The following is a 23,115-nucleotide window of genomic DNA, read 5'->3' on the forward strand; positions in this document are numbered from 1 at the left end:
TAGAAGGGGTCGTAGTACTAGGGATATTGTGGCTAATGTTAGATGGATCTTGGCTGATCTGATAGAGTGTGGAAATTATTATGCGATATCACATGCAATCAAAATCTTGGTGAAGATTAATCAGAAATGATTGGAATAATACATTGACAGAGAACTACCAGAAATACAATCTGGGTTTAAAAGAGATCGTGGCACTAGAGATATTATTGCCAATGTCAGATGGATCTTGGCAGAAAGCAAAGAGTACCAGAGGAATGTCTATCTGTGTTTCATTGACTACACGAAGGCATTTGATTGTATGGATCATAACAAATTGTGGCTAACCTTGAAAAAAAAAAGGAATCCCCAAACACTTGATTGTGTTTATGTGAAACCTATACTTGGACCAGGAAGCAGTCCTTAGAGCAAAGCAGGGAAACGCTGCATGGTTCAAAATCAGGAAAAGAGTGCATTAGGGATGCATTCTGTCTCCATACCTTTTCAATCTATATGCAGAACAGATTTAGGAAGCAGGACTTTCTGAGGAGAAATGTGGCATTGGGATTGGAGGAAGATTCACAAACAACCTACATTATGCAAATGACACAACCTTTTTTGCTTAAACCAAAGAGTACCTGAAGCACTTGCTGCAGAAGGTCAAAGACTGTAGTTTGCAATATGGATGGAAGTCAACATCAAGAAGACCAAGATTCTCACCACTGGGTGAATTGGCAGCACCATGATAGATGGAAAGGAGATTGAGGTTGTTAAAAATTACAGCTTGCTCAGCTCCACAGTCAATACTCTTGGAAATCAAAAGATGAATTGCAAGTCTGCTGTCAGGGACCTCTCCAGAGTACTGAAAAATAATGATGTCAGTCTAGAGATCAAGATGCACCTGATCCAGGCAGTGACATTTATAATTACTTACTATGCATCAGAGACCTGGACATTGACTAAGGACAGAAGACGAATCGATGCTTTCGAACTGGGGTGCTGGAGAAGAGTCTTGAACATACCACGGACTACCAAGAAAACAAATGGGTCTGTCTTGGAGGAGGTGAAACCAAGTTTCTTCTTGCAGGCTAGGATTTTGAAGCTATATCTTACATACTTTGAGCATGTGGCCAGGAGAGTTCGGTCCTTGGAGAAGGACATTTTGCTCAGTGCACGAAAGGAATGTCCTGGATGAGATGGATTGATACAGTGACTGGGGTAACGGGGGTTGGTGTGTTGGAATTAGTGATACTGGCTCTGGATAGGGCAGGCTTCAGAACTGCTGTACATAGAATCATTATGGTTCACAGGCAACTTGACGGCACATAACAACAACCACAATGTGAAGGCTTTATGTGTGTTAAGAGTAGAACTCTATAGGGTTCAATGGTTGACTTTTTAGAAATGAATCACTAGTTATTGCCAAATGTTTGTTCATGGTCAGTAGGTTTTCTTTTCTCCCTGCTGCAAAAAGTTTTTGATGAACACAGGGATTTAATCTTTAGAAGGTCCCATTAATCAATTTTATCATCTTTAGATTGTACATTTTTGGCTGTATTTGGCAGTCTCTTTATACCGTAGACTAGGGCTTCTAAGCTTGATCCCAGTTTGTCTTTTTTGAACTTTACAGTTTTAGGCTTTACTCCCAGGTCTCTAATCCACCTTGAGTTGAATTGTATGGTATGAGCTGTGGATCCTGTTTCAGCTTTCTGCAGGTAGCAGTCTAGTTTTGCCAGCACCATTTGTTGAAGAGATTGTCATTTCCCCATTTGATAGGTTTGATTTCCTTGTTGAATATCAGTTGACTCTGATAGCTGGGTTCATTTCTGGGTTCTCAGCTCTGCTCCTTTGGTCTATGTGCCTGTCATTGTACCAGTACCATGCTGTTTTAGTTACTACCACTGTGCAATATGTTTTGGGTTTTTCTTTATTATTATTATTTTTTTTTTGTGTGTGTGTACTGTCAAATTGGATCTGACTGGTAAAGGAGAAGATTGCCCCTCCTTCTCCAGCAGAGCATCTGGTGGATTCAAACTGCGTACCTTTGGGATTGCAGTGCAGCGTTTTGCCATTAGGCTACCAGAGCTCCCTTATGTAATAGGTTTTGAGGTCAGGGAACAAACATATGGCAATACCAACTGATAATGAAAGTTTATAGAATATTCCTAGGCCTCCAGAAGAAAAAGACTGAAACCAATTACAAAATGGGCAAAAGACATGGAAACAAATTTCACTGAGGAAGATATTAAAATGGCCAACAGACATAAAGAAATGCTCCAGATCACTGGCAATAAGAGAGATGCAAACCAAAACCACAATGAGATACCATCTCACTCCAGTAGCAGTGACAAAGATTATCAGAACAGCATGTTGGAGAGGATATGGTGAGATAGGAACTGTTTTACATTGTTGGTGGGATTGTGCAATTGTACTACTCTGGAAGGCAGTTTGGCACTTTCTCAAAAGGCTGAACCTAGAAATTCCATATGACCCAGCTATTCCATTGCTTGAAATATATCCCAAGAAAATGAGAACTGAGGCTTAAATAGAGAGTTGTACACCAATGTTCATAGCAGCATTATTCACCATCACAAGAATGTGGAAACAGCCCAGATGTCCAACCACAAGTGAATCGATTGAGAAGTGGTGGTACATCCTTACAATGGAATACTGTGCAGCACACAGGAGCAATGATATTGTAAATTGCTACCTCACTTGGGAGGGACTGGAGAGCATTATGCTGAGTGAACCAATTCAGTCCTATAAGGACAAATACTGTACAAAACCTTTATTATAGAATGAATATGAGGATCCAAACCTGGTGGACTGGGTGGAAGTAGAGGGGTGAGGATGGGTAGGTGGGGTGAAGGAAATGGGAAGGATCTTTTGTGAAAAACAATGTATTCAACCTTTGTAAATAAATCAGAATAAAATGTAAATATAAAAAGAAATGAATCACTAGGCCTTTTGTAGTAGGTTTTCTTGGGTGGTCTCAAATTTCAAACCTTTTGGTTAACCACCAAGTGCATTAGTTAGCTCTTTGCACCACCCAGTAATTCTAAGGCCAGAAAAACACATCCAGCAATAAATGCCATTTGATTCAGGCATTTTGTACTTTTCACTTTTTTACAAATCAAACAATACCTCACTCAGCTTAAAAATATTGTCTTTTCATGGTTCCTATGAATGAGAGTATATTCTTAGGGCCTTTCACATGATCTCTCTCTCTCTCTTAATTTTCCTAATCTCCTATCATTTGACAAAAGCAAGCCAAGGACAGGAAGAAAAATGAAGGTTCCACATAGCTATATAATGAAATAAAGCTAACAAGTTATAAAATAAAACATGCTTTGTTCTCCTATCTTGGTAAGTAAGCTTTGATAAAAATTAGGAAAGTTAGATTCAGACATAGAGTCATTAGAGGTCGGGGAGCTCTGACCCCCTCCAGCTATGGCCAGCCCTTGTCCTCCGGTGCCTGGCTCTTTCATGGTCCAGGAGGAGCTTCACGTGCATCGATGCAGGTGCACAGTGTGGAGGCTCAGGTATGGATGCACAGACACGCTGCACAACCCCATAGTGGTTTGCTTGTGATCACCTCTTAGATGTTGGAGTGTACATGTTGTACTCACCTCCATTACAATGGAACAGACTTAGAGAACTCTATGTGACTTGGAAGTGGGCTCTAGGCTCACTAGGTGTGGTCTATGAGAGGGTAGGCATTGGTTTCCTGGGCCCATTAGTGGGCTACGTGGAGGGCCAAAGAAGACCTTTTGATAGAAATGTCCCACATTAGATATTTTATTGACTGGGCTTGGGCTGATATTGGGTAGGAAAGAACTCTTGGCCTCCAAGAATCTTTGAACTTTGGCCAGGCTTTGATGTAAGACAAGTTAGCCATCACTTTTAAAGTGAGAACGCAGAGGGAGAAGCATCCGTTTGTAAATGCTTTGGAATTCGGCTGTATACAGTTCTTGTGTTATTGCTTCTAGTAGATGACTTGCTGATCATTGGTCTGTTTTGGCCAAGGTTCAAGTAAAAGGCACTTGAACAAACACATACATTCAGAGTAGGTTTTCTGTCTTTCTTCCTTCCTTCCAAGTTCTTTTTTTTCCCCTTTCTTTCTTTTTTTTTTCTGGTTACTAAATGAAATTTTGCCAGAAAAAAAGGACTGTGGTGTTTGGTTCCAGGGGATCACAGTTCTCTTTTGACCAAGCATGATGATTTACCTAAAGAATCTTTTCTGGTTGTGGTGTGTCTTTAATGCTCAAAACATCTGTGATTGTGCAGATGCCCTGGTGTTCTTAATTCTACCTTTAAAGGAGAGTCTCTTGAGAAAAGCTAAGTTTAAATGCAGGAAAAGTCAAAACAGAGATCAAGTTTAAATTGGAAGGTTGGGTTTTCTTTTGTTTTTTTTTTTTAAAGAGCAGATGAAGTTCTCATATACTCTGATGAATCATTTGTCACTCTGATAGCAATAATATTGCAAAGGTTTAAAAATAGCTCATTAGCAAGGACCTCAGAATGATTTAATGAGGCTCGGAAAACCAAGGAACTTGTCCCAAAGTTCAGTTCTCCTGCTGGTTGGAGAGTACTAAAAAAAAAAAAAAAGCCTTGTTTTTCTGTCTTTAATGATTTAATTTTCTCTAAAAACATTGTAGCCAGACTAGATCCAGACACTGAGGCATTGGTTAAATGATAAGAATTCTTGTCAATTTACTGGGGTTTCATCTCCAGCCACGCACACCCTGCACTTATCAGTGTAGGTTCGTCTGTTGCTATGATCCCGAACACGTTATAGCAGAGCTTCCCAGACCGACTAAGACACAGTAGAAAGGAAGGCCTGGAAACCTATTTGTGAAAATCAGCCGGTGAAACTACTGTGGTTTATAATGATCTCCAACTGATAGTGAGACCCCACAGGATTGGGCAGCTCTTTGTTTCATTTCATGTAGGGTCAACATGGTTGGGGACCTAATTGATGACATCTATCAACAAGAGCATACCCAGAGGGGCAGGTATTATTGATAAACTTCTCTAAAACACAGCAATACTGCCTCTTATGTATTCTTCCTTCTGCTGTAGGAAGTCTTCTTGCTCTGTAAAGAATTTCTCTAATATGGATTTTCAAAAATCAGTTTAAAAAGAAAAAGCTTGTACAGGAAAGTGATATGTTCCAGGTCTTTTCCCCTGTGCTGGAAACAGTCCTGATTACTGAACATAATGAAATAAATTTGTCATGTTGGACATAATGTGATGCCACCAGTGGTAGAGAGCAGAAAAAGAGAGGCTGTAGCTTAGAGTGGAAGTCTGACATTTATAATTATAAATATGTACTTTAGCAATTGATTTTAAGTAGAGGAATGCCAATGTTAAGATGGATAAATTGGAGCTTGTTTTCACTAAGTAGGTTAGACAGTTCATCATATATTGGTTAAAATCTCACTGTGAAAATTGGCAATAAGAGATTAAATGACAATGTCCAAAAGCTGAGGACTCTTATTACGCAGCTAGACAATCTGTTCATTTCACTATAAAACATGGCTGGGTTCCTGTGTGTGATGGTTGTTTGCCATAAAGGTTGCTTGACAAACTATGACCTAGCAGCCAGGTCTGCCTGTTGCCTCTTTTGTTTTCCATCCATTGAGCTAAGTGAGCTCTGGGGGCCTAGTCTACAGTGAAGACTGTTCGATTCCACCAGCATCTCTGAGGAGAAAGCTGTAGTCTCCTCCCATGTGATTTATGACCTTGGAAAATCTACTGGAGGGTCAGTTATGAGGTGAATGCAACTCAACAGCAGTGAGTTCTGAAAGCTAAAGATGGCTTTTAACTGGAGGAAAAGAAATGAAAAGGAGAAAATATGTTTTGTGCTATGCAAATTATATGAAATTAAAATTTCAGTGCTGTGAAAAAAATGTTATTGAAAGTCAGAAGTACCTATTTGTTTATGTGTCGTTTTCTCTTGTGCTTCAGTGGCAAGGCTGAGTGGTTTCAGCAGACACCAGAAGTTTGTAGAATCCTGGCAGATACCAGAGAGTTACTACTAGTTGATGGTTGATGCTCACCTTTCCTCCCTTCCCATCTTCTTCTTCTTCTTTTAATATATATATATATTTTTTTCACATTTCTTTTTAATGATATAGGTGGTCCACTCAAGCTTGTATGCATGCATATACCCATAAAAGCTTACCTGGAGTCATTTCCAACTCATCGTAACCCCATATGCAAGTAGAGTAGAATTATGCCATAGGGTTTTCAGTGACTACGTTTTTGGATGGCAGTTTTCTGAGCCCTTATTTAGTGCTTACAGTTTTCTAAGAAAAATGGCTCTGGTGGCCCAGTGGGTAAGGAGCTGCCAACCCAGATGTACATGGTTTGAATCCACCAGTTGCTCTCTGGGAGAACGATGAGAGTGGTCCTCTCCCATCTGATTTACAGCCTCTGAACATCGACTTTGGAGTCAGCTATGAGCTGGGGTCCACTCAGTGGCCATGAGCAAGAACATTTTCCAGGAATTCATCTTAGTCATACATCAATCATTTAATCATCATAGTAACTTGATGATGTAGATAGACTTCTTGTCCTCATTTTTTGAGATTAGTAACTTGAGGCATAGAAAACACAAGCAGCCTATACAAGGTTCTACAGCCAATACAAGGTTCAGTCATCTGTAGAGATGGGATTCATATCCAAGCATCTTGGCGGCCTGTGCTTTCACTTGACCAATATATTAATACTAGTCTCTACCATCTTCATCATATTTACTTACCTCTTTGATACAAGAGAACTATCTGTGTGTGATATTACTTTATCAGTTCCTCAGGCATTCTACCCAGGAAAATGGGTTTGATGTCCATTTAATGCACTTTTAGTACTTATTGAAAAATATTATAACTATAAAGTTTTAACATGGTATGTGTACCTCTTAAATATTATTTCCTCTTCCTTTAGTGATTCTGGTAGTGTTCTCAGTGCTACTGTATGGGATCTGTTCAACTTGCTTGTCCTATTTCTGTATCTTAACCTTCAGAGATTTGATGACACCCATTTGTAAATTTAGAGTTACACTCCAATGAAATAATCCTAAAGTGTAAGATCAACTATAGAAAACTTTTAAGAGAGTTTAAACAACATTTTTTAAGATCTTGATGATTTTAAAAATTTTAAATAAAATACAGATAAATTCAAGGGAGTTGGAAGTTATCTTGAAAATACTTATATACCTTTTTCATCTTTGTAAAATATTCTTTATTGGTGTGCTAGTCAAAGAATTTCCCAAATCGATTAGAATAGCTAATTGTTGTTAAACTAATTAAAAGTCCCTTCAGATGTTATTTCTTTCAGTATCCTGGTGGGGTGCACTCATTCATTCAGTGTGAATGTTCAGTGTGCTCATTTCTGAGCTAGACACAGGGGACACATCTGTGAATACAGCTGGGTACATGGAGCCGAGTGAGTTCCCAGAAAATGGTTGTCGGCTAGCAAATGTCTTCACATGCTCTACTTGGGCTGTAGCAATTTGCATGGCTCCTTAAGTGTTAAAGTGCATATGATAATTTTGAAACAGCAGGTCTCAACAGATAGCGCGGCAGCTGTCAGGTCATGAAACCTGTCCATTGCCCCAGATTGTTCAGTGATTGGCGGCATCACCTTGGAAACGTTCTCTCGTTCCCTTTTCTAGATTTTCATTCTGCGAAGTGGAAAATCCCAGCAAGTGAAGCTGGGAAAAAACCATGTGCCCCAAATAATAGGCTGAGTTCTGCCTTTTCCTTTCATACCCTCCTGGTTTTCATGGTCATGCTGTGTTGTTCGAACTTTTCTCTCCCTAAGCATACCTAGATCTGTCAGGTGAAGGGACAGGCTGAGTTAGATAGGTGTGCGTTGTGAACAAGGTCAGGTGTCAGTTTTGAGAATTTGTAAAGGCATATTTTTGAATCTTGTTTGCAAGGTTGTTGTTGATTGCTTTCAAGTCGAGCATGACTCATAATGACCTTATGAACAAAAGTCCTGAAATCGTTCTATAACTATTGACATGTATCAAAGTTCATAGTTTCCAGAGGCATGTGGTTTAGGAAGTGGATGCTTCCAGACATGTGCCATTGAGTTGTCTGCGATGTATAGCGATCCTGTGTACAGCTGCTCTGAAACCTGTCCTGTCCTGAGCCAAGTTTCACTAATTCCAACACACCGACCCCCATTGTTCCAGTCACTGTATCAATCCATCTCAATTGGAATCTCCTTCTCCTGCACTGTCTGTCCACCCTTCTGAGCATGAAGACCTTCTCCAAGGTCCCGTCTCTCCTGGCCACATGCCCAAAGTAAGTGAGGCAGAGCTTCAAAATCCTGGCCTCCAAGGAGAGACTTGTTTCAGTGCTGGGTGGGTTCCTTGTAGCCCAGGATGAGAGGCATAATTGATTGGTGTTCACTAAATTCCATTTGGTCCAGTCCCTTTGCTATGTGTGGTCCATGGCATTAAAGGAGTCACTCCATATCTGGATTATACCACTGCTAATATGTCATCTTTTTATTCTGGTGAATGCTCCAGGTTAATGAACATAGTGACCATGTTTTCCTCATTTGTTAGATGTCTATTATACTGACAAATGTGGTTCAGAACTTCAGAAGTGGTGCAGAATGTTTATATACTTAATACTAATGAAAAGGTTAGAGGTTTGAGTTCACTGATAGACACCTTTGAAGAAAGGCTTGATGATCTACATACAAAAAGGCAGCCATTGAAAACCTGTGGAACACAGGTCTATTCTGATACTTATGAGACTTCCTGGAGTTGGATTTAATTTAATAACAAGGGGCTTCTTGTTGTTATGAGTTGTTGAGTCGACTATGACTCATAGTGACCCTATGAACAATGGCTCTGAACCTTGCCCTATCCTGAGCCAACCTAACCGTTTCAGGTCGAGTCCATTGCCACAGTCATCATCAGCCCATCTCATCCACTGTATCAGTCCATCTCGTCCAGGGTCTTCCTCTCCTGCACTGACCCTCTACTCTTCCAGCATGATATTCACCTCCTAGGATTGACCCTTGCTGTCTACATGCCCAAAGTATAAGAGACAGAGCTTCAAAATCCTTGTTTCCAGGAGCAAACTGGTTTCACCCTCTCCAGAACAGATCAGATCAGTTTGTTCTCTTTGCAGTCCATGGTATGTTCAGCATGCTTCTCCAACACCCAAAATGAAAGGTATCAATTCTTCTTCTGTCATTCTTAGTCATACCAAGCATTTAAGAAGGTCATGTCCTGCATCAGACACACCTTAGTCTCTAGACTGACATTGTTGCTCTTACCCGGAAGAGGTCGTTGACAGCGTACTTTACCAAAGCAACTTGTCTTTTGATTTCCTGAATGCTGGTGTCAAAAGAGTGTTGATTGTGGAGCTGAGCAAGGTGAAATTGTTAATAACCTCAATCTCTTCTTCATCTATCATGATGCTGCCTGTTGGCTCAGTGATCCTTGACTTTCTGCAGAAAATGCTTCAGTTTTTCCTCAGTTTGGGTAAACAAATTTGTGTCATCTGCATAATGCAAGTTGTTGACGAGTCTTCCTACAATTCTAATGTCACAATTTTTTTCACACTGTTCAACCTCCTGAATGATCTGTTCTGCGTATAGATTGAAAAGGTATAGAGACAGTATGCAGCCCTGACACACTCTTTTCTTAATTTTGAACCATGCAGTGTTCCTTTGCTCCGTTGGTATGATAGCTTCCCGGTCTAGATACAGGTTTTGTGTGAGTACAATCAAGTGTTCTGGGATTTCCATTCTTCCCAAGGGTAGCCATAATTTATTGTGATCCACAGAGTCAAATCCAATATTTTCTATTGGATTACCCTTTCTGTCAGTAGGGATAAAAATGGATCTCTTCCAGTCCATTGACCAGGTAGCTGTCCTCTAGATTTCTTGGCACAAACTGGTGAGCACATCCAGGGCTACATCTGTTTGTTGAAATATACCAGTTGATAATTCCATCAGTTTCTGGGGCCTTATTTTTTGCCAATTCTTGCAGAATAGTTGAACTTTCTCCTTTATTACCATTGTGGGTTGTGTGTTTGGTTTGGTATTTTTTTGGTGTTTTTGTTTTGATTTGGTTTTTTTATCATGTGCTACTTCCTTATATGGTTCTGTGACAGCCAATTCTTTTAGGTACGGTGACTTTGTGTATTTCTTCCATCTTTTGGTGCCTCCTGGATCAGTCAATATTTTGCCCATAGCATTTTCAAGTACTGCAACTTGAGGTTTTAATTTGGCCTTCAGTACCTTCAGCTTAAGAAAGAGACCATAAATGACATCCAAGTAGATATATGTATACCCATGTTTATCACGGCTTTGTTTACAATAGCAAGGAGTTGGAAACAACCTAAATGCCCATCAACAAACGAATGGGTAGAGAAGCTGTGGTATATTCGCACAATGGAATACTATGCTGCATTGAAAAACAAGGAACTCATGCAATATTATTCAAAATGGGTGAATCTGGAGGACATTATGCTGAGTGAGGTATCTCAGTCACAAAGAGACAAATGCTATATGGTGCCACTGTTGTAGAATGAGGCTGGCATTGGGGTGGGGGTAAGACTGAGAAAAACTGGATGAAATATGTTTACGGCATTGAAGTCTATGGGGGAGAGAATAGTCTAAAAGTATTATATTTTAGGGCATTATTTTTATCGTAGGAGTATGCAATGAGGGTTGCAGAGTGGATTATATTTGGGGGTAGGGGGTGGGGTTTGGGGAGGGGCGGGGGGGGGTTGTGTACCAATGAGGGAGTTTTTCTTTTGCTTTTCAAGGAGAGGAGCAAACGGGGGGGGGGTTTGTGCGGGGAGAAGGGTGCAACAATGAATGGATGGAATCCCAAAATCTCTGTAGATGTTCATTGAAATGAAAAATAAACAACCTAAATTGAAAAAAAAAAAAGAATGCCAAGCGAGTTCTTTCCTTTTGATTGTCTGACTCCAATTCTTTGCACATTTCATTAGAATGCTTTGCTTTGTTTTCACAGGTTTTGAAATCTTTTGCTTAACTACCTGATTTCTTCCCTTTGTTTTGCCATTCTAGTGGTATATTCAGAATTTTTTCTTATCTTCATCTTTTCTTTCTCCTCTATCTTTGTAATAACTTTTTGCTCAATAACATCCTATAGTTCATCCTGTCTTTGTTCATTTGTGTTAAATACCTAAAAGCTGTTCATGAGATGGTTTTTAAATTCAGCTGGGATAGACTCAAGGTCATATTTTGGTGATTGTGGATTTGTTACACAATAATAGCTCACCAAGGTAAAACTGATCAACTTTCCATATTGAGGTCACAAAAGGGTAACTATTAACCTAAGAATGTTACATGAGCACCTACTTTAAATTACATTGCATCATGAGTAAGTCTTAATTTTTTCTATGTTAATTTACTGTATTTTATGGCAAAGACTTTAACTTTTATGAGACCTTATAAATATCACTAAATTACTATCTTTCCTTTCTTAAGTTAGTTTATGAATTATAAAAGGAAAAAGCATAGGATACTTTAGCACTGTTTCATTTGGTGTAGTATGTTCCTTTTATTAGTTACCCTTTCTAAGAACAGTGTGATTGCACATAATTCTTGTTTTATAGTAAAACAGACCAAATGATTGGTTGTCAGATTCTTTAATAATTTCTATTTCTTTCATGATATACAGAAATAATGTGGAAGCTAACAGGGAGGGATGATGAGATTGGAGATTTTATATGTTGTCTTTGCTATTTTAACTTGGTCAATATGTACAATTGATCTCTCTGTCCTTCATTCTTCCTGACCTTCAGGTGAGTGTTCAGTCAGGCATAACCAGCCATAGTTATGCTTCTTGTCATCCGTGATCTTGAACATTGGTCCCCTTGTATCTTTAGGGGTTCTTGTTATGACTACTGAGTGCACTTGATAAGTGCTGAGCCTTTAATCCCTGTAGGTCTCCAGAAGTTTCTATTTCATATAAATGGAATCATAAAAGCACATGGTCTTTTGTGACTGACTCCTTATCCATGTTGGATGCAGCCGCTGTCATATTTTGTAGCTCATTGTATGAACAGGTTTATCCATTCATCACTTATTTGGTTTGGTTTTATCTTTTCCTGTTATGAATAATACCGCTATAAACATGTATGCATATACGTGGTTTTGGTTATACATGTGGTTACATTAGTGGCCGAATCGCTGGGTCATGCATGATAATTCTGGGTTTAACATTTTGAGGAATCTCTTGTCTGTTACCCAGGGGACTGCACCATTTCACATTGCCACCCACAGTTTGTGAGGATTCTAACTCCTCTCATATTCACCAACACTTGTCCTTCTTTTTGTGTATAGACAATCAGATGGTTGATAAGTGGTGTCCATTGTCGTTGTACTGTGCATTTCCTTCATGATGAGGGAATATTTTTAAGCTTTTTAAAAGTATCTATTTGACTTTTAAATATTGATCACTCTCCATGTCCTCTGTCTGAAGTACTCTGGCTGAGGATGACTGTGATAACGTCAATTAGTCTGTGGTTGCATAAAAGCAAACCTTGGGCTACTCTTTGACTAAGGGTAGCAATATAATATTTGGGAAGCATAAATTATTCTTTACTGTTATTTTATTATCCTCAATGTGTTGGCCAAATTGCATGACAGAAAGTATGCATGGGGGAAAGGAGATTGACAACTAAAGATAAGAAGAAAAAACTCAAGCTCATTGTTGTTGCATCAGAATAAACTCTCAGCTGACCATTGGGTTTCCAAGACTGTAAATCACGTGGGAGGAGATTGCCCATCTTTCTCCCTTGGAGTTGAACCCCCACAGAGGTGCAGTCTTTGGATGAGCAGCACAATTCCCTATGGGCTACGATGCTGGAGTGCACTAAAGATGATTGGAAGTTGGTTACAAAGTCCTGATTATCTTTAAAAATAGTCCTTAGGATAGCTAAGAGATCCTTGGGGCTAAATTTGAAACAGGTTATAATATAGTTGTTGTTATTATTTTTATATGCCGTGGAGTCTTCTGTGACTCATGTTGTTTTATACCCTAGAATTGTAACGGACACATAATTGACCCTCCAGCAGGTTTTCAGAAGCAGTAAATTGCATGAGGTAAGATTGTCCATCCTTCTCCTGCCTTTGGGGTTACCACTAGGCCCCCAGAGCTCCCTGTGAATGACTCATAGCAACCATATATACAACAGATCTGAAATCTGCCCTATCCTGTGCCATCTTCACTATCTCTTGAGGGTCTTCCTCTCCTACAAGGACCTTCCACTTTTCCAGGCATGATGCCTTTCTCCAGGGACTGGCCCCTCCTAACAACATGCCCAGAGTGTGTAAGATGGACTCACACCATTCTTGTTTCCAAAGAGCATGCTGATTTTACTTTCTCCAAGCCAGACCTGTTTGTTTTCTTGACAGTCCATGGGATATTCAATACTCTTCTCCATCACCACAACTCAAAGGCATTGATTCTTCTGTTATCACCTTTCAGATGTATAGCAAGTAATTGAGAAGTCCAGGCTTGGATCAGGTGCACTTTAGTTTTTAAACTGACATCATTTCTCTTTAGCACATCGAAGAGGCCCCGATAGTAAATTTTCCCAGTATGACATGTCTTTTGATTTCTTGATTGTTGCTACCAAAAGTCTTGATTGTGGTTCCAGGTAAGATGCAAGCATTGACAACTTCAATCTTTTCACTGTTTATCATATTACCTATTGACCTGGTGACAAGGATTTTTTATATTTTTTAAAATTTTAATTGTCATTTTAACAAAAGTTTACAGAAAAGTTAGATTTTCACTCATTCATTGTTGCACATTTTACCCCTCTCCCTTCCTTTCTCTCCCCAAGCTGACTTTTTTCACTAGTTTATCTACAAAATTCTAATACAAATTTTAACAAATTATTTCAATTGCCCTTACTCCCCCCGCATCAAATTGTACAATCCAAGATTAATCCCCTCTGCCCCCTGTACATCCACATCCCTCTGCTTCCAGCCTCTCCCATCCCTCCTGGATCCTTATACTCATTCTACAATAACAGTCTTATACAGTATTTATCTTTAGGAGTGAGTGAGTTCACTCAGCATAATGCTCTCCAGTCCCTCCCAAGTTAGGTAATAATTTACAAAGTTATTGCTCCTGCGTGCTGCATAGTAATCCATTGTGTCTATGTACCATAATTTCTCAATACACTCGTTTGTGATTGGACGTTTGGGATGTTTCTGTGTTCTTGTGATCGTGAATAATGCTGCTATGAACATTGGTGTACAAATCTCAATTTGTGCCTCAGTTCTCATATTCTCAGGGTATATTTCAAGTAGTGGAATAGCTGGGTCATATGGAATTTCTATGTTCAGCTTTTTGAGGATGTGCCAAACTGCCTTCCAGAATGATTGCACCATTTTACAATCCCACCGACAATGTAGAAGAGTTCCTTTCTCACCACAACCTCTCCAACATCTATTACTGTCTGCCCTGTTAAATTTTGACACTCTTACTGGAACGAGATGGTATCTCACTGTGGTTTTGATTTGCATCTTTCTTATTGCCAGTGATTTGGAGCATTTCTTCATGTGTCTGTTTGCCATTCGAATATCTTCCTCTGTGAAAATTCTTTCCATGTCTTTTGCCCATTTTGTAATTAGGTTATCAGTCTTTTTCTTGTGGAGGCCCAGGAGTATTCTGTAAACTTTTGTTTTAAAACTCTTGTCTGAGATGGTATTATCAAATGTTTGTTCCCAGTCTGTAGGTCTTCTTTTCACCTTGTTGGAAAAAGTTTTTGATGTTCACAGAGATTTTAATCTTTAGAAGATCCCACACATCAATTTTATCCTCTTTAGATTGTGCATTTCTGATTGTATTTGGCAGTGTCTTTATACCTTGCACTAGCACTTCTAAGCTTGATCCCAGTTTGTCTCTTAAGAATGTTATGGTTTGGGGCTTTACTTCCAGGTCTCTGATCCACCTTGAGTTGATTTCTGTGTGTGGTGTGAGATCTGGATCCTGTTTCAGTTGTCTGCAGGTAGAAGTCCAGTTTTGTCAGCACCATTTGTTGAAGAGGTTTTCATTTCCCCGTTTGGTAGCTTTGATTTCTTCCTGAGAAGGATTTTTGTTTCCTTAATGTTGAGATGTAATCCATATGGAAGGCAGTAAGTAGTCTTTGATCTTTTGCAGCAGGTGCTTCAAGTTATCCTCATTCATTATTGCTAATTAATGAATCAACGTCAAATTACCAAGAAATCTATTGTTTAAAAACTACACTACTCCACACCTTAAGAGTAATTAGCATGGTAGTTTATATAAAACATCCACTTTTAAGATCAGATTTCAGTGTTTCTATGCAATTGTTCCAAAACACCTATCCAGGAACTCATTTTACTGCGCCACCGTGGGACCCAGCTATGGTCGGAAAAAGGTGTCTTGTCTGTCCCAGGATATTTGTCTGCCTGATTGCCTTTACGGTTTTCTTTTAGAGGTGCCCCACCTGTCAGTTTGGTTATTGGGGAATGATTTGCATGTTACCTGTTACTCTGTATTTTAGATGTGTATAGACTGGGATATCTTTATTTGCTTCTCTTAGTACAACACTGATCTGTTAGTCTGCTGTACAGGTGTAGCTTGTGGGGTCTTTAATGCTGAGATCTGTGCCACCAGTGTTTCAGGTACCAGAAGAGTCACCTATAGTGGAGAGGTTGCAACAGATCACCTAGATTAAGACAGATTAGGAAGAAGGATTTGACATCCACTTCTAAAACAATGGGCCTTCAAAAACCCTATGAACAGAAGAATGTGGGTACTTAGAATGTTAGACATAGAGCCCAGATAGGAAGTTGCTAAAAAGTTAATAGAAATGGCTGCAAACAGCAATTCATTGGAACATGAAATGTATGAAATATTAAGATATGAAAATGGAAGTTGTAAAAAATGAAGTGGAATGCATGAAGATTGACATTCTAGGCACCAGTGGACTGACATGGACAAGCATGGGCCACTTTGAATCAGACAATCAAATGACCTACCATGCTGGGAATGAAAACTGAGGAAAAATGGTGGTGTTTTCCGAGTTAAAAGGCAATTTCAAGATCAAGGACTACCAGCCTTTGGTATGGATTATATCTCAACATAAAGATAACAAAGGTTGTCAACCCCGGGACCAAGAGTCAATCTGTTATATAGATGGAGAAAGGATTGAAGCTGCTAATGATTTTATCTTCCTTCAATCAACAATTAGCACCCATGATACTAACAATCAGGAAATCAGAAGATGTAATAGATAGGCGAAGTCTGTTGTCATGGACCTCTCTAAAATGCTTAAGAGCAATGATGTCAGTTTAAAGACTAAGGCGTACCTGATTCAAACCATAGGCTTCTAAATTACCTGCTGTGCATTGAAGAGGTGGACAATGAATAAGAATGACAGAGAAGACTTGATGCCTTTGAGTTGTGGTGTTTGAAGAAGAGTATTGAATATCCCATGGATGGCCAAAAGAAGAAACGGATATGTCTTGGAAAAGGTGCCACCAAGAGTGCACTTTAGAAGCAAAAATAGCGAGGCTATTCGTTGGAAAGGACCATCATGTTTGGAAAAGATGGAGGGTGAGTGAGGAAGAGGAAGACCCCTCAACTAGATGGGTTGATGCAGTGACGGCAGCGATGAGCTGTAGTGTGTCAGAGATGGTGAGGATAGCACAAATAGGACAAAGTTCAGGTGGGCTGTTCTTGTGGTAGCTATGAGTCTTACTCAATGTGGCTGCACCCAACAACAACATATAGTGGATACCAGCTTGACATCACTTGTGCGTTTTGTTTTGTTTTTAGAGGGTGTGAATATTAAATTTTTATAAAAATACTACATGTCCTGTGTCGTGATGTATCTGGCTGTGAATTATGCTGATAGGAAGACTGCCAGGATGCTAGACTCTTTGGCCTGCTGGGATCCACTCTTAACTGCTAATCTATTTCGTTTCAAAAATTCTACTTCCTGTTGTTTAAAATGATTTTCTTCTTATTTCTGAATTGACACAGTTGAAAATGTGACTGCCAATAGTTTGTGAACTTTTAATATCCCAATGTGGTGAGAAACCAGTTGATAATCATTGTAAGCTCTAACTTCAGCAGTCCCCATGGCAGGATGTTAGGTGAGAAGAGGACAGGGCTGTATGCATTTACAGTTCAGAAGATGTGAGTCAGTAGTAGTGCATGTCAGAAGCGCGATGTAGCTACTCTAAAATGTATGAGCCCATTTGTGAACCTAGGAAGGCATGCCTTAATTTCATTGTATTTTCTGCAGATCAGCTGAGCTTTTGTAAAAATAAAATGTAAACTTGTGACCTTCTCTAACTTTATGAAGGTTGGAGAGACAATCAAGGGCAGCAGCCTAACAGCTGATTCCTGTGAGGCAGAGGTCAGACATCAATTGTCTCTCCTACCTTTCAGCCGATTCTGCCGTCTGCCATCTCTCCCACGGCATTCTACTTCTCAGCTAGGTTTGATAACTTGTTGCAATGACCACACAGAACTGCATCAGGAATAAGTCAATATTCCATTCTTTAGTCAGGACAACTTCTCAGCCATGTCCACAGGCAAGCCTCTTCTTAACCCTTGTCTTTTCGGGCCTCTTGGACCTTTTGAGATGACCTGGCTTCTGCTTTGCTTGGATAGGTGTTTAAAAATTGTTTAGCTCCGCTGATAAATGCCAAGAGTCTCCCTACGCTATCAGCAAGCCTCCTACCATCTCTCTACCTCATCTCTCGCACTCCACGGGTCTATATGAAATAACGTTATGTATAAAGTCATTGCATTAAAATTAGTTTATTAAAATATTTATTACATATGTTGTTGTTAAATGCCATTGAATCAGAACCAACCCATAGTTGATGCTGCAGTGGGTTTTCAGAGGCTTTAAATCACATGGGAGGAGATTGCCCATCCTTCACCCCTAGAGTAGCTAGTGGATTTGAACTGCATGCCTTTAGGGTTGCAGGGTAGCTTTTAGCACGAGGCCACCAGAACTGTCTTATAGAAATTTACCAAAATATATTTAAGTATAATAACAATATTTCTTAGTATATACAAAGAGAAGAGGGAAGGTATTCCTATGAGGTGAGGCAGCCCAGAGTGATATGATATAGCCACAAGCCAAAGAACAGAATTGTTGGAAACTGCCAGAATCTAGGAAGAAGTCAGGAAGGATCTTCTCTGTGGCCCGCTAGAGAGAACATGGCCTTGCCAACCTCTTGACTTTGGTTTCCAGACAATACATTTCTTTTTTAGGCTACCAAGTTTGTGGTACTTTCTGTAAAAGTTGGTGTAGGAAACCAATACAACCATTCCCCTCTATTTGAAGCATTTGCAAACCTGAGTTTTTCTAGCAGGTAAATATTACAAAGAGGCATATTTTATATTTATAGGGGTTTTTTTTAATCCTTTTACAAACAGAGCAAAGAGTTGCCTTTAATTTTGTGCTTTCTATCTTAAGCTTTACTAATTATTTCTTAGATTATGCAAGAGAGAAAGATATTCTCACCCTCTGGGAAAAGTTACTCTAGATTTAGTCTATATGATTTAAAATTTTTTTCTTTATTTAGTATGTTGTGATCTGAGTGCAAGTTTACAAAGCAAAATGATTTTGCATTCAACCATTCACGCGTGTTTTGTTTTATAATATTAAGTACTATACTCACCATATAAAAGCACTTTCCTATTCCTTTCCTGCAATTCTTATTTCCATTAGTCCATCTAGCTTAACCCTTTTTGCTTTCTGGGCTGTAGCATTGTGCAAATACAGCTCCTTTGGCCTCAGATGGTTGATTATTCTAAGAAGCAAGTGTCTTGTATTATTGCCTACCATTCTGACCTGTCTGTTGTTTCCTATTGTTGGCCTGAAAGTAGATCCTGGGAAGACAAGGCAGTGATTGCGTGTATGGATGGTGACCTTTGTTCTAGGGTTGAAGGGTATGTTTCTTAGATAGACTTTTTTTTTGTGATACAGTGTATCACGTGTCAAGCTATGGTCTGAGTCTACCAGCTCATCTACTCATTGGGAGTAAAATGAAGCATCCTCCTCCTGTTAAAATTGATAACCTTGAAACTCAATCGAGTGTTGCTATGTGTTGGAACCAGCTTGATGGCAGTGAGTGGTGAGAAGAGGTTTATGGTAAAGTTATGCAGAGAGTTCCCATACACACTCTCTCCCCCTCACAGTTCCTCCTATTATTAACATCTCACATTAGTGTGACACATTTGTCATGATTGATGGGGACAATATTGATGCATAACTATTGACTAAAGCCCATAGTTTACATTAACATTCTCCTCTGTACTCTTAAGATCATTTGATCATGGCATTAGTCAGCTAGTAGACAGTGTAATTGGGTTATTGCTTTTGTTAGGTGCCATCAAGTCTATTCTGATTCATAGTGACCTTTAGAAGAAAGCCATAGTTTTTTCTCAGCTTAATCTTCACGAACAGACTGATAAGTCTTTCTCCTGCAGAGCTATGATTAGCAGGCTGTTCTTAACCATTGTACTACCAAGGACTCTTTTATTGGGTTACATTGATATATAATATGTGTTCTGCTGTATGACTAATGTGGAGACAGACATTTGGACAGATCTTGATTTTACATGGATAACTTTAAGTATTCCGAATGTGGAAAATCTTGCTGTGTTGTTTGAGGCATGTTTTACGTTTTAAGGGGACATTGGTAATTCGCTGTAGAATTCTTCCCTGCCATGTAGGAGACCTAGTTTGAATTTTGTCACTTAATGCAAGTTTGCATGTTGATATGATGTCAAACAGGCTTCAGTGGAACAACCAGACTAAGGTGAAATAGGAAGAAAGGCCTGATGTTCTGCTTGCAAATATCAGCCGGTTAAAACCTCATCAGTCATACAAATCTGACCCAAAAGAAACCACAGGATGGTGCTGGACCAGGCATCATTCTGGCATTCTGTTGTGCATGTGGGTGTCACTGTGAGTTGGGGACTGTCTGAGTGGCAGCTAAAAACAACATGCCACTCCATCGCCCAGAAATCCCTTCTGTTGTGGGCTCCTCCGTGTGTGTGTGTGTGTGTGTGTGTGTGTGTGTGTGTGTGTGTGTGATGGTAGCCTGAGCAAAATGCAGTTACGGAAATTATGTGCCAAATATGCATCTGCTCCATGTTTGCCTTCATTAGTGATCGTAACCAAGAGTTTGTTTTAAACATTGCGTGGCCTTTCTCATGAAACTATGAAATACAGAGCGTTTGAGAAAGGACTGGAGTAGAAGAAGGTGACCCCAGCTGCCTAAGAGAGCATCGTTGGTTCTTTTCATGGTGATGGTGATTAAGACAAGAGATGCAGATACGTGTAGAGGAAAGATGTGCAAGCACCAGCGGGTGTCAGTGAGCATGCGTGCATGTGCACATCTGCCCATGTTCTGTGCCTCAGCTCTATGAGCAAAGCACAATTAAGGCAATAAGAGAATGAAAGATGAAAAACCAAGCAAACAAGGAAACAATGTGGCATTAAAATGTATGAGTCAGATGGTCAAAACTTGATTATAAGATTCAAAGATACTTGAATGATGTAGATAGCAATATTGCTAAACAAAAGCTTCCCTTTTCTTCTTACTCATATTAAACAGTTTTGAATTATAAACAAAGCCAAATTTATTTTTTTTTTTACATTGTTTTTGGTGATAGAGGACATGTTGACTCTCTGTAGTACCTTCACTATGGAGATAAGGCAACTTTGCAGAAAATGAAGAGGACTTGAAGTGCTTTCTGCAGGAGATCAAAGACTGCAGGCTTCAGTGTAGATTTCTTGATGGCAACATCAAGAAAACAAAATCCTCACCACTGAGCCAACATATCATGATAGAGAAAGTATTAAAGTTGTCAATGATTACGTCTTGCTTCGATCCATAATCAGCACACTTGGTATCAGCAGTAGAGAAATCAGAAGTGCTACAAAGTGCTATATCCCATTTTCCATTAAATGAAGACCCGGCTTCATTTACAGTCTTTGAAAATGATTTCATATTTTTTTGGAAATACGTATATGTATGATAATTAAGCGCTCAGAGAAATAATGAATATTTGCTGTTCTATCAGTTGGCTGGATGTGTGCTTGTTCCTAGAAGTTAAATAAATTGTGGGAACCAAATCTTAATATTTAAAATGCCATAGTATTTTAAATTACTTTCTGTACATCTGAAAGTTGGACACTGAATAAGGAAGACAGAAGAATTGATACCTTTGAGTTGTGGTGTTGGAGAAGAGTCTTGAGTATCCCACAAACTGGCAAAAACCAAACTACTATGTCTTGGAGAAAGTGCAACCAGGATGCTTCTTAGAGATGAAGCTGATAAAGCTTCCTCTCACAACTTTGGGCATGTTGTTAGGAGAGGCCAGTACTTGGAGAAGAACATCATGCTTGGAAAGGCTGAGGGTCAGTGAAAGAGTGGAAAACCCTCATCAAGGTGGATTGACGCAATGACTGTAACAGTGGTCTCGTGTATTAGAGAGGATGAGGATGGCACAGGATAGGGCAGGGTTCAGCTCTATTGTTCATAGGTTCGCTGTGAGTCACAGATAACAGATAGAAGCTCAGAGTGAAAAATTGTAAATCTTCATATAAAGTAATTTAAAAATAGTTCTTTTTTCTTTAAAGTAATAAAAGAACAACCCTGCTCTGTACAAAGAAAGAAAAAAAAGGAATGAATGATTGTACTGGGAAAATTTGTAAAGAACAGAGGAATATAATGGAGGGGGAAAAAATAATTGCCCATTAACCCAAAATTGAAACAGGCATACTAATAATTTGGTATTTCCCCCTTTCTTTATTAGTCTAACATAAAATGTTTTTTTGATATAATATACAAAGGTGGCTTTTTTATGTATATGTGCACAGATGCAAATACTTAAATTACTTGGATATAGGTGATTATATTAGAAAGTGTTAGTGTATTTCCAGTAATTTGAAGTTTCATTTTCTCCATTAAACTGTACCATTCCTTTGGTGGCCTAGTCTATAGGGAGTTTCCCTACTAATCCAAAGTCTTCTCTGGCAGTTCATATCCCCTAGAGGCTTCACGGCAGAAAGGTTGGCATTCTCCTTCCATTTAGGCTTACAGGCTCAGAAACCCACTGGAGGGTCAGTTGATTTAAACTCCATGATCATGAGTAAAGAGTAACGGTTAATAAAACTTAAAACATCAACAACAAAACAACCACCATAATCCCAAACTCATCACCATCAAGGTAACCTCAAACTAGATGCTTCCCAGAATATTATTTAACAGTGGAAAAAGCAAGATTCAAATTAAAGAGGTAAAAAAATGGGACACCTTTCTCATTGTAGAAAACAAACAAACAAAAAAAATTCTCGTTCAAGCCCCAAACTTAAGAATCTAAGGCATTATTAAGTACAGACAGTGGTCTTCTAAAGGATAGAAATTCAATCCATCCTCTGCCATTTCTTGTTAAACTTCTCTCGCCTCACCTCTTTTCATTAAATGAAGACCAAACTTTATTTACACTCTTTGAAAATTATTTCATCTTCTTTGGGGGAAATACAGATAGGTATAATGATTAAAAGCTCAGAGAAATAATGAACATTTGTTATTCTTTTATAAGCACATTCCAAGACTGTCAGTTGGCTGAATGTACCTTTGTTCCTAGAAGTTAAGTAAATAAATTGTGGGAACCAAATCTTGCCTCTTGTTACTTTGAGGAGATTTGTCTTCATGCTGAGAACCTAGTGTTTTCCTTCCTGCTCAGTGATGCTTTTGAAGGAGCAACTTCTTAACAGAAGGTGATGGCAGAAGACAGAGCCCATGGATCAGAATGCACACAAGGACTCTCAGGTTACACAGCTCGCCTGTTCCTCCTTATCCATCTTTTCCTTCTGGTCTTGATTCAGATCAATATAGAGTATGTATCACATTCTTGAAGGAAATAGCAAAAAATAAAGCCCCAGGAATAGATGGCATACCAATTGAAGTATTTCAGATAACAGATGTTGCCCTGGATGTGCTCACCAAGCTGTGCCAAGAAATCTGGAGAACAACCACTTGGCCAACTGACTGGAAGAGATCTATATTTGTTCCCATTCCAAAGAAAGGTGACCCAACTGAGTGTGGAAA

Source organism: Elephantulus edwardii, unplaced genomic scaffold (assembly GCF_000299155.1).
Source record: "Elephantulus edwardii isolate Elephantulus edwardi_28Jun2011 unplaced genomic scaffold, EleEdw1.0 scaffold00051, whole genome shotgun sequence".
Classification (NCBI taxonomy): domain Eukaryota; kingdom Metazoa; phylum Chordata; class Mammalia; order Macroscelidea; family Macroscelididae; genus Elephantulus; species Elephantulus edwardii.